Source organism: Mirounga angustirostris, unplaced genomic scaffold (genome assembly GCF_029215605.1).
Source record: "Mirounga angustirostris isolate CCGP_5_RB_7025 unplaced genomic scaffold, mMirAng1.0.hap1 SCAF_10, whole genome shotgun sequence".
NCBI classification, from domain to species: Eukaryota; Metazoa; Chordata; class Mammalia; order Carnivora; family Phocidae; genus Mirounga; species Mirounga angustirostris.
Genome location: NW_026991718.1, coordinates 27,872,738 through 27,888,468, shown reverse-complemented (window position 1 = coordinate 27,888,468; position 15,731 = coordinate 27,872,738). Strand labels below are relative to the sequence as shown.

General features: G+C 35.1%; 1 pseudogene; it reads right to left on the bottom strand.

Annotated features, from left to right (window-relative positions):
- Positions 1–14,420, bottom strand: part of LOC123842720 (Y-box-binding protein 1-like) — a 28,144-nt pseudogene extending 13,724 nt beyond the window's left edge.
- Between the last annotated feature and the right edge of the window lie 1,311 nt (positions 14,421–15,731).

Genomic DNA, 15,731 nt, shown 5'->3' with positions numbered 1-15,731 from the left:
ATCCTATTTAATGACATTTTTGCACAATTTTACACCTACTCTTAGCAGCAAAGGAATTAACAAAAACATTTATTCTCATCTATACAATATTCTTTCAGTAAACCTTGTAAAATGCTCATTAAAAGTCTCACATTTTTTAGAAACAACAGTGCATTAATAGGAATGCAATTAAGTACTTATTGCTTTTGTCATTTAAAGTAAGTTAACCAGATGGCATGAAATCCGCCAAAAGAGATTTTAAACACAATCGAGATTTAATTAATATGCACCAGTTAACTCATTAAATATATAGCAACTAGCTCATTAAACTTAAGGTAAATACTTGTTTGAGATAGATTGTATATTCCTTTTTATATTTATCTTCATTTTGCTTGACTGGTCATGTGATAAATTGTTACTTGAAAGTAGAACATTTTAAAGTATAAATTTTTTGTAGTTCACATTTTTTTTCTTCAGTGCTAAAATGGGACTTGGCATTATGTTCACAGAAAATAATAATACTAGCAACAAGTAAATAATTTTAACTTCATTTAAATTTAGCAGATTAAATGCACTTATTAAACTAAGACGGAAATGGCAGTCCTTTCTTCATCTGCTCTTAGTACTGTAACATGGGAATAATATTCCCAGTTAATTTTTAAATAATTATCAAATTTCCTTCCACTTTGGTGCTACTTAAAGTAAAATTGAGTCATGGATCTTTAGCCAAGGAATGATTATTCTTTATCTGCTGAGATCATCATCTTTGTCCTTTGACTAAAATAAACATGGAATGGAGGCTATAGGCTTAGCGAGATATACCACTCAGGCTTATATGACCAATTACCACGAAGCACATCTTGTGGCCAGAGCACTTGACATCCATAAAGATAAGACTGCCTATGTCCATAACTTTTAAGACTTTGATTTTGTTGTGTGTATTTTTTTTCATTTTAATGAACTTAAGGTATGAAGTTTATGTATTCTATTTGAAGTTATTATCTGCTTAAAATAGGTTGTTACAAATAGAGTTTATGTAAGCTTCATGGTAACCACAGAAGGAAAGGCCTATAATAATTACACTAAATATTATGATAAAGATGTCAAAACACACTATGCAAGAAGTCATCAAATCATAAAAGACAGCAAGAAAAGATGCAAGAGACAAAATATCTACAAAACAGAAAACAATTAACAATTGTAACTCCTTAACTAACAATAATTACTTTAAACATAAATGGATTAAATTCTCCAGTCAAAAGACACAGAATGGCTGAGTGAGTAACAACATCAACAACAGCAGCAGCAACAAAGATTCAACCATATGCTGCCTGCAAGAAACCCACTTTAGCTTGAAAGACACACTTAGTCTGAGAATGAAAGGATAAGAAGATATTTCAAACAAATGATAACCAAAAGAAAACAGGGTAACTATACTTATATCAGATAAAATAGACTTTAAGCTAAAAATGGTCAAAAGAGACAAATAAGATCATTATATAATGATAAAGGGATCAATTCATCAAGATGATATAACACTTGTAAATAATTATACACCCAACATTGCATTACCCATAAATATTAAGCAAATTACTAACAGGACTAAAAGGAGATATAAACAAGACAGTAATAGCTGGAGACCTTAAACCCCCAATCTTAATAATGGATAGATAATCCAGACAGAGAATAAAAGAAGAACCAGTAGATTTGAACAACTGTATAGACCAAATGAACCTAAGACACACACACACACACACACACACAAGATAGAATATTATTCATTAATAAAAAAGGAAGGAAATCCTGCCATTTACAACATATATATGGAACTTGAGGTCATTATGCTAAGTGACATAAGTCAGAGAAAGACAAATACTGCATGATCTCACTTATATGTGGAATCTAAAAATCTGAACTCATAATAGATTGGTGGTTACCAGCTCCCCCAAAATGCAGAAACATTACAAGACACATATATTAACAAGTGCTCCAGATAACAAGAATGGATTAGAAAATGTTGTAATTAGAAATGGATACAACCAGATAATAAGCAGTCAATGTTCTCCTGCTTATTAACCCATGACATAGACTTAATTTTGCTACCATTAGCATCTTAGTCAATTTTTATTAAGCATATTAATGTCCAGAAACTAAAGTGCAATGCTCCTTATCCTTTTTCCATTCAGAAGCATCTCCATAAAATTTAAGGCCCCTACAGTCTTAAAGATGTTTTACTAGTATAATTGAGGTCACTCTCTATAACATTAAAACATTAGATTAAAATAAGTCAAATCAGCAAGAATTCTCTAAGCACTGTATCTAGTGTTCTGAGGTGTTCAAATAAGTAGAAACCATAAATTCCTTTCTTTAGTTCATAATTTGTAACTAGGAAAAGAAGTATGGTGGCATGATAATGCAGGAGATTTCTATATGGCAGTAAATAATCAATTAGTTAACATTAAAAGGCATCTAAATAGGCAAGGAAGAAGTAAAACTTTCACTGTTTATAGATGACATGATTCTCTATATAGTAAACTTGAAAGACTCCACCAAAAAATTCCTAGAACTGCTACACAAATTCAGTAGTCATAGGATACACTATCAATGTACAGAAGTCTTGCCTTTCTGTACACCAATAATGAAGCTGCAGAAAGAGAAATTAATGAATCAATCCCATTTACAATTGCACCAAAAACCATAGGATACCTAGGAATAAACCTAACCAAAGAGGTAAAAGACCTGTACTCTGAAAAGTATAAAACACTGATGAAAGAAACGACACAAAGAAATGGAAAAACATTCCATATTCACGGATTGGAAGAACAAATATTGTTAAAATGTCTGTACTGCCTAAAGCAATATGCACATTTAATGCAATTGCTATGAAAATACAGCACTTTTCACAGAGCTAGAACAAACAATCCTAAAATTTGTATGCAACCACAAAAGACCCCAAATAGCCAAGGTGACCTTGAAAAAGAAAGCAAAGCTAGAGGCATCACAATTCCAGATATCAAGTTATATTACAAAACTGTTGTGATCAAAACAGTATTGTATTGGCATAAAAATAGATACATAGATCAATGGAACAGAATAGAGAACCCAGAAAGGAACCCACACATATATGGTCAAGTAATCTTCGACAAAGCAGGAAAGAATATCCAATGGAAAAAAGACAGTCCCTTCAACAAATGGTGTTGGAAAAACTGGACTAGAAGATGCAAAAGAATGAAACTGGACCACTTTCTTACACTGTACACTAAAATAAATTCAAAATGGATTAAAGACCTAAACAGGAGACATGAAACCATTAAAATCCTAGAGGAGAACACAGGCAGTAACTTCTTCGACATCAACCATACTAACTTCTTATTAGGTATGTTTCCTGAACCAAGGGAAACAAAAGCAAAAATAAACTATTGGGACTTCATCAAAATTAAAAAGCTTCTGTACAGTGAAGGAAACAATAAACAAGACTAAAAGGCAATGTACAAGATGATAAAGGGTTAGTCCCCAAAATATATAAAGAACTTATCAAACTCAACACCCAAAAACCAAATAATCCAGTTTTTAAAAATGGGCAGAAGACATGAACGAAATACTTTACAAAGAAGACATACAGATGGCCAACAGACACTTGAAAAGATGTTCAACATCACTCATCATCAGGGAAATACAAATCTAAACTACAGTGAGATATCACCTCACACCTGTCAGAGTGGCTAAAATCAACAATATAGGAAGTAAAGGTGTTGGCAAGGATACAGAGAAAGGGGAACTCTCTTACACAGTTGGTAGAAATGCAAACTGGTGCACCCACTCTGGAAAACAGTATGGAGGTTCTTCAAAAAGTTAAAAATAGAGCTACCCCATGATCCAGCAATGGCACTACTAGGTATTTACCCAAAGAATGCAGAAATACTAATTCAAGGGATATAAGCACCCTGATGTTTATAGCAGCATTATCTACAATATGGAAACAACCATTGACTGGTGAATGGATAAAGAGGTGGTGTACATATAAAATGGAATATTAGTCATCAAAAAAATGAAATCTTGCCAGTTGCCATGACTTTGATGGAGCTAGAGAGTATTTTGCTAAGCAAAATAGAGAGAAAGACAAATACCCTATAATTACATTCATATGTGGAATTTAAGAAACAAAACAGATAGACATGGAGGGGAGTGGAGCCAAACCAGAAAACAGACTATTAACTGGAGAAGAAACTGAGGGTTGCTGGAGGGGCTAGATGGGTCATGGGTATTAAGGAAGGCATTTGTGATGAGCAGTGGGTGTTGTATGTAAGTGATGAATCACTAAATTCTACACCTTAAACTAATATTACACTGTATGTTAACTTACTAAATTTAAATAAAAACTTGGAAACACACACACAAAACATAGTTACTGAAAAAGTGCAGAACTAATTTCACAATGTATACTTTATAACTTTTGTGTCCATATTGTGCATAAAGATCTAGAAAATATAAAAGATGGTTCAAAGCTAAGGGCAGGGATTTGCTCAAATGTTGGCTGGGGAAATGATTCAAAGTGTCTTGCATTTTAATTGTCTGATATAGAGGTAAAATTTCCAAATACAGAATAAATTTTAGAGGGATTAATATAAAATGATGCATTCGAGTTAAAAATAATTATAGAAGTATAGCTTCCACGATAAATTCTTGAATATAATCTTTTATCAGTTAACATAGGTGATAAAAATATTTTAAGCAATGCAGCTGCTTTAAAAACTAATAAAATCTTAAAGACAATGTTACTTTTATATAATTAAATCTTAGATTAAGTTAACACAAATGTAGAACCAAAATCTAGAAATACGTTTGTCCCATTGCATTTCATAGAATCCTTATTGATTCTAGAGTTCTGATTTTGGTTCTGGATATCACAGTATGAGAGGAGCAGTATGTTGTCATTCAGCAGATGGATACAGAAATAATTCAAGGTAGATAGGACTTTTAAACTTCAAAAGAAAAAAAAAACATTAAGTGGAGAAATTAATGATGTCTTCAAAGGTTTCAAAGTGTCGAGAAAATGTTTATATTATGCTGCTTTAGATGACAGAAGTACAATCAGAGTATGAAATTAAGGTGAAAATGTAAGTTTCAGAGAAGACATAAAAACATAGGTCCCTAAAATGGTCTGCTTTTTGAAGTTTAAACTTCCCACTTTCAAAACTGCTCAAGAAAAGACTGAATGACACATGTATAGTAGAAATCTTACATCATGCATGTGTGAGATCAGGAATTTAAACTATCATCAAAAATAAGATATACTGCATGGAGCACTGGGTATTATACAAAAACAATGAATCATGGAACACTACATCATTATTATGTCTAATAGCTCAAAACTGGGAAACAACCCAAAAGTCCATCAACAGATAAATGGTTAAACAAATTATGGTGTGTACATACAATGGAGCATTACTCAGCAATATAAAGAAATGGCTATATACAACACTAGTAATGATCCTCAAAATACCCCAAACACAAATAATCCAGTCAATAAATGGGCTGAAGACATGAACAGACACTTCTCCAAAGAAGACATACAAATGGCTAACAGACACATGAAAAAATGTTCAATATCACTAGCCATCAGTGAAATACAAATCAAAACCACAATGAGATACCACCCTACACCAGTTAGAATGGCAAAAATTAACAAGACAGGAAACAAGTGTTGGTGAGGGTATGGAGAAAGGGGAACCCTCTTACACTGTAGTGGGAATACAAGCTGGTACAGCCACTCTGGAAAACAGTATGGAGGCTCCTCAAGACATTAAAAATAGAGCTACCTTATGACCCAGCAATTTCACTACTAGGTATTTACCTCAAAGATATAGATGTAGTGAAAAGAAGGGGCACATGCACCCCAATGTTCATAGCAGCAATGGCCACAATAGCCAAACTGTGGAAGGAGCTGAGATGCCCTTCAACAGATGAACAGATAAAGAAGATGTGATTCATATATATAATGGAATATTACTCAGCCATCAGAAAGGATGAATACCCACCATTTGCATTGGCATGGATGGAACTGGAGGGGTTTATGCTAAGTGAAATCAGCCAAGCAGAGAAAGACAATTATCATATGGTTTCACTCATATGTGGAACGTAAGGAATAGTGTGGAGGACCACAAGGGAAGGGAGGGAAAACTGAATGGGAAGAAATCAGAGAGGAAGATAAACCATGGGAGACTCTAGACCCTGGGAACCAAACTGAGGGTTACAGAAGGGAGGGTGTGGGGGATGGGGTAACCACGTGATGGGTATTAAGGAGGGTATATCTGGTGATGAGCACTGGGTGTTATATGCAACTAACGAATCGCTGAACACTACATCACAAATGAATGATGTACTATATGCTGGCTAATTGAACATAATAAAAAAATAATTAAAAATAATAAACTGAAACAAAAATTATCCTCAAAACAGCTTGAATGAATCTCTACTGATGTCACTATAAAACAGATTACATACTAGATGGCTCAGTTTACATAACAGAGAAAGTACAAATTAATCTATATTATAGAAAATTAATCAGTTGTCTGGGGATATAGGGAAGGGAGGATCAATATGCAGAGATTACAAAAGCATATAAGGAAACTTTAGGTTATGATATAAATTCTGTTGATTGTGGTAATTGTTTTTCATCAGATTGTAGGTTTTAAGTATTCACAGCTTATGTCAATTATCCCAAAATAAAACTATTTTAAAAATAAATTAGTCATAATCCATTTATGGTGTGCATGAATGGATGTGTGTTGAGTGTGTAGTGGATGCTGTATATGAGTATATATGCAAAATCAAGGACTTACAGAATTCACCAATGCAGTCAGTCCACTTAAGCCACTGTAAATTTCTGTAGTTAGGAGGCATTCCGGCAGTGTAGAGGAGGTATTTTTTTAAACTAGAGACCCTCTGGACCTTCAAGAGTTTGAGTCCGGGATCCTTAGAGTGGTCTCTGAAAAGTTCTCTCTTGTTCACTTTCCTCCTTTCTTCAGGTGAAGAGAAGGAAATAGCAACACAGAGCTCCTTTCTTTCCTTTCACATAGGTTTATTTGTTTGATTAAACAATTATTTATTGAGTCACTACTACATGCCATGTATTGGCAAAATATGAGTCCAACTGGGGAATACTATCTCAAATATTGTAATGTGGGCAATTAAATAAAGTATAAACATCTTAAATATCGAGTACTTTCATGTGTTTGGCCTAAGGATGGTCCCAGGGGTAAAGGGAAGAATGTGTTCCTTCTCTGACTTCTTACTCCTCTTCCCCTTTATGCCTTAACACTCTTCTAGGATGGCTACCCTGCTCTTCCTCTATGCAGCAATGGGAGTTTCCACAGTGTGAGACATCACTGGGTGCCAGAGGATGGAGTTAGCTCCTCAGCTGGCCCTACCTAGCATTTGCTTCTCAGCCTTTAACTGGCAGACTGTGTACTCTTTGAAACCTTATTTCTTGCTCCTTTGCCACCAAAGCCATTGGCTCTGGACTTGTTTTAGAAATAATATTGAACAAAATAATAAATTATCTTGGATGTTTGGTTTTCATCTGTTTCTTAATAGCTATGAGAACATTGTTGATATTTCTTATTAATTCCTTCCTGCTTACTAGAATTGGTTTAACCTAGTAAAATACTCCTATTCCTAACTAATTGAAATTACTTTTGAGGGAAGATGGTCTTTTGAAGGGCAGGTTTCTTGCATAGATAAGACTGATTAGCCATTCCTCAAGCAGGAAACCATGATCGTTAGATTCTATTTTTGCTTGTATCTTGAATTGATAAATTAACAAATTAAACTAAATAATTATTCAGCACATGTAGTACATCAAATTATGTAAACAGCTAGAAAAAATAAATTCAGTCAGCTAAGAAAATGTAGGACGTCTCTGCTTAAAAAGGAAATTATTTTTAATATATTACACTGTAAAATAACTCCCCTCTCCCACTGTAGGATATTTAAAATACGTGGCTGAGAATGTCTCTCTTATAAGTTAAATTGTTTTTCCTTTTTAAGTTTTTAAAGACTCTACTTAGTCCTTTTTTTTAAAATAGCATATTGTTCAATTGATGCAGCGCTTTCATTTAGTTGCCATGGTAACAAAAATCAGGCCTGAATTAAGCCCCTAGGCAGTCAAATTAGTCAAAGTTTTGCAAAAAAGCAACTCTCCTTTTTCTATTTTGATGAGGTTTCTTAGTAAACTGAGGTGAATTTAGCACATCATTGAGTCCTCAAAACCAGTTTTAAAGTTTAAAGTTTAATGAAGAATGTTTAGAAATAAGGTAAAACTTTATTGCAAGAAGATTTTACAATTTAGTATGATTTATTAAAATGCTGAAATTGAAAGAAACGATGATATTTTCATTATATGCTTGTCAATGTAGATTTTATTTGTATTATTCTTTGCAATAGATTTTCCTATTGTCTTACTTATTCTCTGGTTCTTCCTCTGTCTTGGAATTCAGTAGTAAATTCAATAGAACCATGCTAAGGATAATTTTGGTTACATCTATAACGTGTAGAATGAAAGACATGGAAGCATTATGGGCACCTATTTCTAGGTAGATAGGCAATAACTGAAAATTTCATCTATATCTTACAACCATGTTTTTCTTCAGTTAATGTGGGTCCTGTGAACTGAGCATGTCGGGTAGGTGCTTGAATGAACGCACTACCCCTGGATTCCAGATAGTACCTTTATGCGCCATTATAATGTTAATTCCTTTTAAGTTTTTAAATTCCAGTTAGTTAACATACTGTGTAATATTAGTTTCTGATGTACACTTTAGTAATTCAACACTCCCATACAATAACCAGTGCATATCACAGTAAGTGCACTTCTTAATCTCCATCACCTCTTTCACCCATCCCCCTGCCCACCTCCCCTCTGGTAATTATCAGTTTGTTCTCTGTAGTTAAGAATCTGTTTCTTGGTTTGTCTCCTTTTCCCCACTATGGTCATTTGTTTTGTTTCTTAAATTCCACATATGAGTGAAATCATATGGCATTTGTTCTTCTCTGACTTATTTTGCTTTGCATAATATTCTCTAGCTCCATCCACATCATTGCAAATGGCAAGATTCCATTCTTTTTGATGGCTGAGTAGTATTCCATTGTGTGTGTGTGTGTGTGTGTGTGTACCACCTCTTCTTTATCCATTCTCAATCAATGGACATTTGGGCTGTTTTCATAAATTGGCTATTGTAGATAATGCTGCTATAAACATCAGGGTGTTTGTATCCCTTTGAATTAGTATTTATATATTTTGAATTGAATTAGTATAAATATATATACTATATATATAGTATATATATATATATAGTATATATTAGTATATATATATTTTTTATTTTATTATGTTATGTTAATCACCGTACATTACATCATTAGTTTTTGGTGTAGTGTTCCATGATTCGTTGTTTGCATATAACACCCAGTACTCCATTCAATACGTGCCCTCTTTATTTATTTATTTATTTATTTATTACTATTATATTATGTTAATCACCATACATTACATCATTAGTTTTTTGATGTAGTGTTCCATGATTCATTATTTGTGTATAACACCCAGTTCTCCATGCAGAATGTGCCCTCCTTAATACCCATCACTAGGCCAACCCATCCTTCCACCCCACTACCCTCTAGAATCCTTAGTTTGTTTTTCAGAGTTCATCGTCTCTCATGGTTCATCTCCCCCTCCAATTCCCCCACTTCATCTTTACCCTACTGATATCTTCTTCTTCTTCTTCCTTTTTTTAACATATAAGGTATTATTTGTTTCAGAGGAACAAGTCTGTGATTCAACAGTATTGCACAATTCCCAGTGCTCACCATAGCACATACCCTCCCCAATGTCTATCACCCAGCTGCTCCATCCATCCAACCCCCCCCCACTCCAGCAACCCTCAGTTTGTTTCCTGAGATTAAGATTTCCTCCTATCAGTGAGGTCATATGATACATGTCTTTCTCTGATTGACTTATTTCGCTCAGCATAACACACTCCAGTTCCATCTATGTCATTGCAAATGGCAAGATTTCATTCCATTTGATGGCTGCATAATATTCCATTGTATATATATACCACATCTTCTTTATCCATTCATCTGTAGATGGACATCTTGGCTCTTTCCACAGATTGGCTATTGTGGACATTGCTGCTATAAATATTGGGGTGCACATACCTCTTCAGATCACTATATTTGTATCTTTGGGGTAAATACCCAGTAGTGTAATTGCTGGTAATTGCTGTAATTTTTGGTAGCTCTACTTTCAACTTTTTGAAGAACCTCCATACTGTTTTCCAGAGTGGGTGCATCAGCTTGCCTTCCCACCAAGAGTGTAGGAGGGATCCCCTTTCTCCGCATCCCCGCCAACATCTGTCATTTCCTGACTTGTTAATTTGAGCCATTCTGACTGGTGTGAGGTGATATCTCATTGAGGTTTTGATTTGGATTTCCCTGATGCCGAGTGATGTTGAGCACTTTTTCATGTGTCTGTTGGCCATTTGGATGTCTTCTTTGCAAAAATGTCTGTTCATGTCTTCTGCCCATTTCTTTATTGGATCATTGTTCTTTGGGTGTTCAGTTTAATAAGTTCTTTGTAGATTTTGGATACTAGCCCTTTATCTGATATGTCATTTACAAATATCTTCTCCCATTCTGTTGGTTATCTTTTGGTTTTGTTGACTGTTTGCTTTGCTGTGCAAAAGCTTTTTATCTTGATGAGGTCCCAGTAGTTCATTTTTGCCATTGCTTCCCTTTGGTGATGTTTCTAGAAGAAGTTGCTGTGGCTGAAGTCAAAGAGGTTGCTGCCTGTGTTCTGCTCTAGAATTTTGATGGACTCCTGTCCCACATTTAGGTCTTTCAACCATTTTGAGTCTATTTTGTGTGTGGTGTAAGGAAAGGGTCCAGTTTCATTCTTCTGCATGTGGCTGTCCAATTTTCCCAACACCATTTGTTGAAGAGACTGTCTTTTTTCCATTGGACATTCTTTCCTGCTTTGTCAAAGATGAGTTGACCATAGAGTTGAGGGTCCATTTCTGGGCTCTCTATTCTGTTCCATTGATCTATGTGTCTGTTTTTGTGCCAGTACCATACTGTCTTGATGATGACAGCTTTGTAATAGAGCTTGAAGTCTGAATTGTGATGCCGCCAGTTTGCTTTTCTTTTTCAACATTCCTCTGGCTTTTTGGGGTCTTTTCTGGTTCCATACAAATTTTAGGATTATTTGTTCCATTTCTTTGAAAAAAGTGGATGGTATTTTGATGGGGATTGCATTGAATGTGTAGATTGCTCTAGGTAGCATTGACATCTTCACCATATTTGTTCTTCCAATCCATGAGCATGGAACATTTTTCCATTTCTTTGTGTCTTCCTCAATTTCTTTCACAAATATTTCATAGTTTTCTGAGCACAGATCCTTTGCCTCTTTGGTTAGATTTATTCCTAGGTATCTTATGGTTTTGGGTGCAATTGTAATGGGATTGATTCCTTATTTTCTCTTTCTTCAGTCTTGTTGTTGGTGTATAGGAATGCCACTGAATTCTGTGCATTGATTTTATATGCTGCCACTTTACTGAATTCCTGCATGAGTTCTAGCAGTTTTGGGGTGGAGTCTTTTGGATTTTCCACATAAAGTATCATATCATCTGCAAAGAGTGAGAGTTTGACTTCTTCTTTGCCGATTTGGATGCCTTTTATTTCTTTTTGTTGTCTGATTGCTGTGGCTAGGACTTCTAATACTATATTGAATAGCAGTCATGATAGTGGACATCCCTGCTGTGTTCCTGACCTTAGGGGGAGAGCTCTCAGTTTTTCCCCATTGAGAATGATATCCACTGTGGGTTCTTCATAGAGGGCTTCTATGATATTGAGGTATATACTCTCTATCCCTGTACTCTGAAGAGTTTTGATCAAGAAAGGATGCTGTACATTGTCAAATGCTTTTTCTGCATCCATTGAGAGGATCATATGGTTCTTGTTCTTTCCTTTCTTAATGTATTATATCACATTGATTGATTTGCAGCTGTTGAACCAACCTTGCGGCCCAGTGATATTCCAATTGGTCGTGGTGAATAATCCTTTTAATGTACTGTTGAATCCTATTGGCTGGTATTTTGGTGAGAATTTTTGCATCCATGTTCATCAAGGATATTATCTGTAATTCTCCTTTTTGATGGAGTCTTTGTCTGGTTTGGGGATCAGGTAATGGTGGCCTCATAAAACGAGTTTGGAAGTTTTCCTTCCATTTCTATTTTTTGGAACAGTTTCAGAAGGATAGGTATTAATTTTTCTTAAATGTTTGGTAAAAGTCCCCTGGGAAGCCAGATGGCCCTGGGCTCTAGTTTATTGGGAGATTTTTGATTACTGCTTTAGTTTCCTTAGTGGTGTTAGGTCTGTTGAGGTTTTCTATTTCTTCCTGGTTCAGTTTTGGTTGTTTACACATTTCTAGGAATGCATCCATTTCTTCCAGGGTATCTAATTTGCTGGCATAGAATTGCTCATAATATATTCTTATAATTGTTTGTATTTCTTTGGTGTCTTTGGTGTCTTTCATTCATGATTTTGTGATTTGGGTCATTTCTCTTTTCTTTTTGGTAAGTCCGGCCAGGGGTTTATCAATCTTGTTAATTCTTTCAAAGAACCAGCTCCTAGTTTCGTTGATCTGTTCTACTGTTCTTTTGGTTTCTATTTCATTGATTTTTGCTCCGATCTTTATTATTTCTCTTCTCCTGCTGGGTTTAGGCTTTTTTTTCTGTTCTTTCTCCTGCTCCTTTAGGTGTAGGGTTAAGTTGTGTATTTGCGACCTTTCTTGTTTCTTGAGAAAGCCTTCTATTGCTATATACTTTCCTTTTAGGACTGCCTTTGCTGCATCCCAAAGATTTTGAACAGTTGTGTTTTCATTTTCATTGGTTTCCATGAATTTTTTTTAACTCTTCTTTAATTTCCTGATTGACCCATTCATTCTTTAGTAAGATGCTCTTTAGCCTCCATGTATTTGAGTTCTTTCCAACTTTCCTCTCGTGATTGAGTTCTAGTTTCAAAGGATTGTGGACTGAAAATATAAAGGGAATGATCTCAATCTTTTGGTACTGGTTGAGACCTGATTTGTGACCTAGGATGTGATCTATTCTGGAGAATGTTCCATGGGCACTAGAGAAGAATGTGTATTCTGTTGCTTTGGAATGGAAAGTTCTGAATATATCTGTGAAGTCCATTTGGTCCAGTGTGTCATTTAAAGTCTTCATTTCCTTGTTGATCTTTTCTTAGATCATCTGTCCATTTCAGTGAGGGAGTGTTTAAGTCCCCCACTATTATTGTATTGTTGTCAATGTGTTTCTTTGCTTTTGTTATTAATTGCCTTATATAATTGGCTGCTCCCATGTTAGTGGAATAGATATTTACAATTGTTAGATGTTCTTGTTGGATAGACCCTTTAAGTAGGATATAGTGTCCTTCCTCATCTCTTATTACAGTCTTTGGTTTAAAATCTAATTTGTCTGATATAAGGATTGCCACCCCAGCTTTCTTTTGATGTCCATTAGCATGGTAAATTGTTTTACACCCCTTCACTTTCAATCTGGGGGTGTCTTTGGGTCTAAAATGAGTCTCCTGCAGGCAGCATATTGATGGGTCTTGTTTTTTAATCCAATCTGATACCCTGTGTCTTTTGATTGGGGCATTTAGCCCATTTACATTCAGGGTAACTATTGAAAGATATGAATTTAGTGCCATTGTATTGACTGTAAGGTGACTGTTACTGTATATTGTCTGTGTTCCTTTCTGGTTTAGGTTACCTTTAGGCTCTCTCTTTGCTTAGAGGACCCCTTTCAAGATTTCTTGTAGGGCTGGTTTGGCATTTGCAAATTCCTTTAGTTTTTGTTTGTCCCAGAAGCTTTGTATCTCTCCTTCTATTTTCAATAACAGCCTAGCTGGATATAGTATTCTTGGCTGCATATTTTTCTCATTTAGTGCTCTGAATATATCCTGCCAGTCCTTTCTGGCCTGCCAGATCTCTGTGGATAGGTCTGTTGCCAATCTAATGTTTTTACCATAGTAGGTTACATATCTCTTCTCTGATCTGCTTTCAGGATTTTCTGTTTGTCTCTGAGACTCGTAAGTTTTACTATTAGATGTTGGGGTGTTGACCTATTTTTATTGATTTTGAGAGGGGTTCTCTGTGCCTCCTGGATTTTGATGCCTGTTTCCTTCCTCATATTAGGGAAGTTCTCTGCTATAATTTGCTCCTATATACCTTCTGCCGCTCTCTCTCTTTCTTCTTCTTCTGGGAACCCAATTATTCTAATGTTGTTTCGTCTTATGTTATCGCTCATCTCTCGAATTCTGCCCTCGTGATCCAGTAGTTGTTGATCTCTCTTTTTCTCAGCTTCTTTATTTTCCATCATTTGGTCTTCTATATCACTAATTCTCTCTTCTGCCTCATTTATCCTAGCAGTTAGAGCCTCCATTTTTTATTGCACCTCATTAATAACCTTTTTGATTTCGACTTGGTTAGATTTTAGTTCTTTTATTTTTCCGGAAAGGGTTTCTCTAATAACTTCCATGCTTTCTTCAAGCCCAGCTAGTATCTTTAAAATCATCATTCTGAAGTCTAGTTCTGACATTGTACTAATGTCTGTATTGATTAGGTCCCTGGCAGTCAGTACTGCCTCTTATTCTTTTTGTTGAGGTGATTTTTTTCCATCTTGTCATTTTGTCCAGAGGAAAATAGATGAATGAGAGAACAAAATGCTAACAGGGTAGCAACGACCCCAGAAAATATACACTAAACAAATCAGAAAAAAACCTGAAACCAGGGGAAAAGAAAGGGAAAGAATGAAAAGAGAAAAAGAAAAAAAAAGATAAAAAAAAAAACAATAACAAAACAAAAAAAAACAGAATATGATCAAATATGATCAGGCTGGTGCATAGATCAGTGCCACACCCTAGATTTTGGGCATATTTTGATCTGTTAGAAGAAAGTGACTCCCAAATTTTTAAAGAGAGAAAAACTTATATATACAAAAATAAGTGTTAATACGATGAAGGGACGGAATATGACTGTAAAGATGAAAATTATAAAAGATTTTATAAAAGAAATAGGTAAGATAAGAAGTTGTTTGAAAAAAGAAAGAAGAGGATTTAAAAAAAAAGGGGGGGGAGAGAATGTGATCAGGCAGAAGACTAGAACAAAGCCATACACTAGAGATTTAGGGTATATTTTGATCTGTTAGAAGAAACTGTATCTCAAAATGTAAAGAGAGAACAACTTATATATATATACCAAAAATAAGGGTAACTACTATGAAGGGATAGAATATGACTCTAAAAATGAAAAATAAAAATGTTTTTTAAAAAAGGGATTGATAAGATGTTGGTTGAAAAAGGGAAAAAGAAAAATTCAAAAAAAAAAAAAAAAAGACAGCTAAAAATAATTAACTTTGACAGACCAAAGAATCATGGCAAAAAAGCCATGGATTCTATGTGTGTTATTCCCCTAGCGCTGGTGTTCTGCTGTTCTCATTGATCGATAAACTTGGTCTTGGCTGGCTGTTCTTGCTGATCTCCTGGGGGAGGGGCCTGTTGCCGTGTTTCCCAAATGTCTTTGCCAGAGGCAGAATTGCCCTGCCCTTGCCAGGTCTGGGCTAAGTAATCTGCTCGGGTTTGCTCTTGGGAGCTTTTGTTCCCTGCAAGCTTTCGGTACAGCTTTGGAGGAT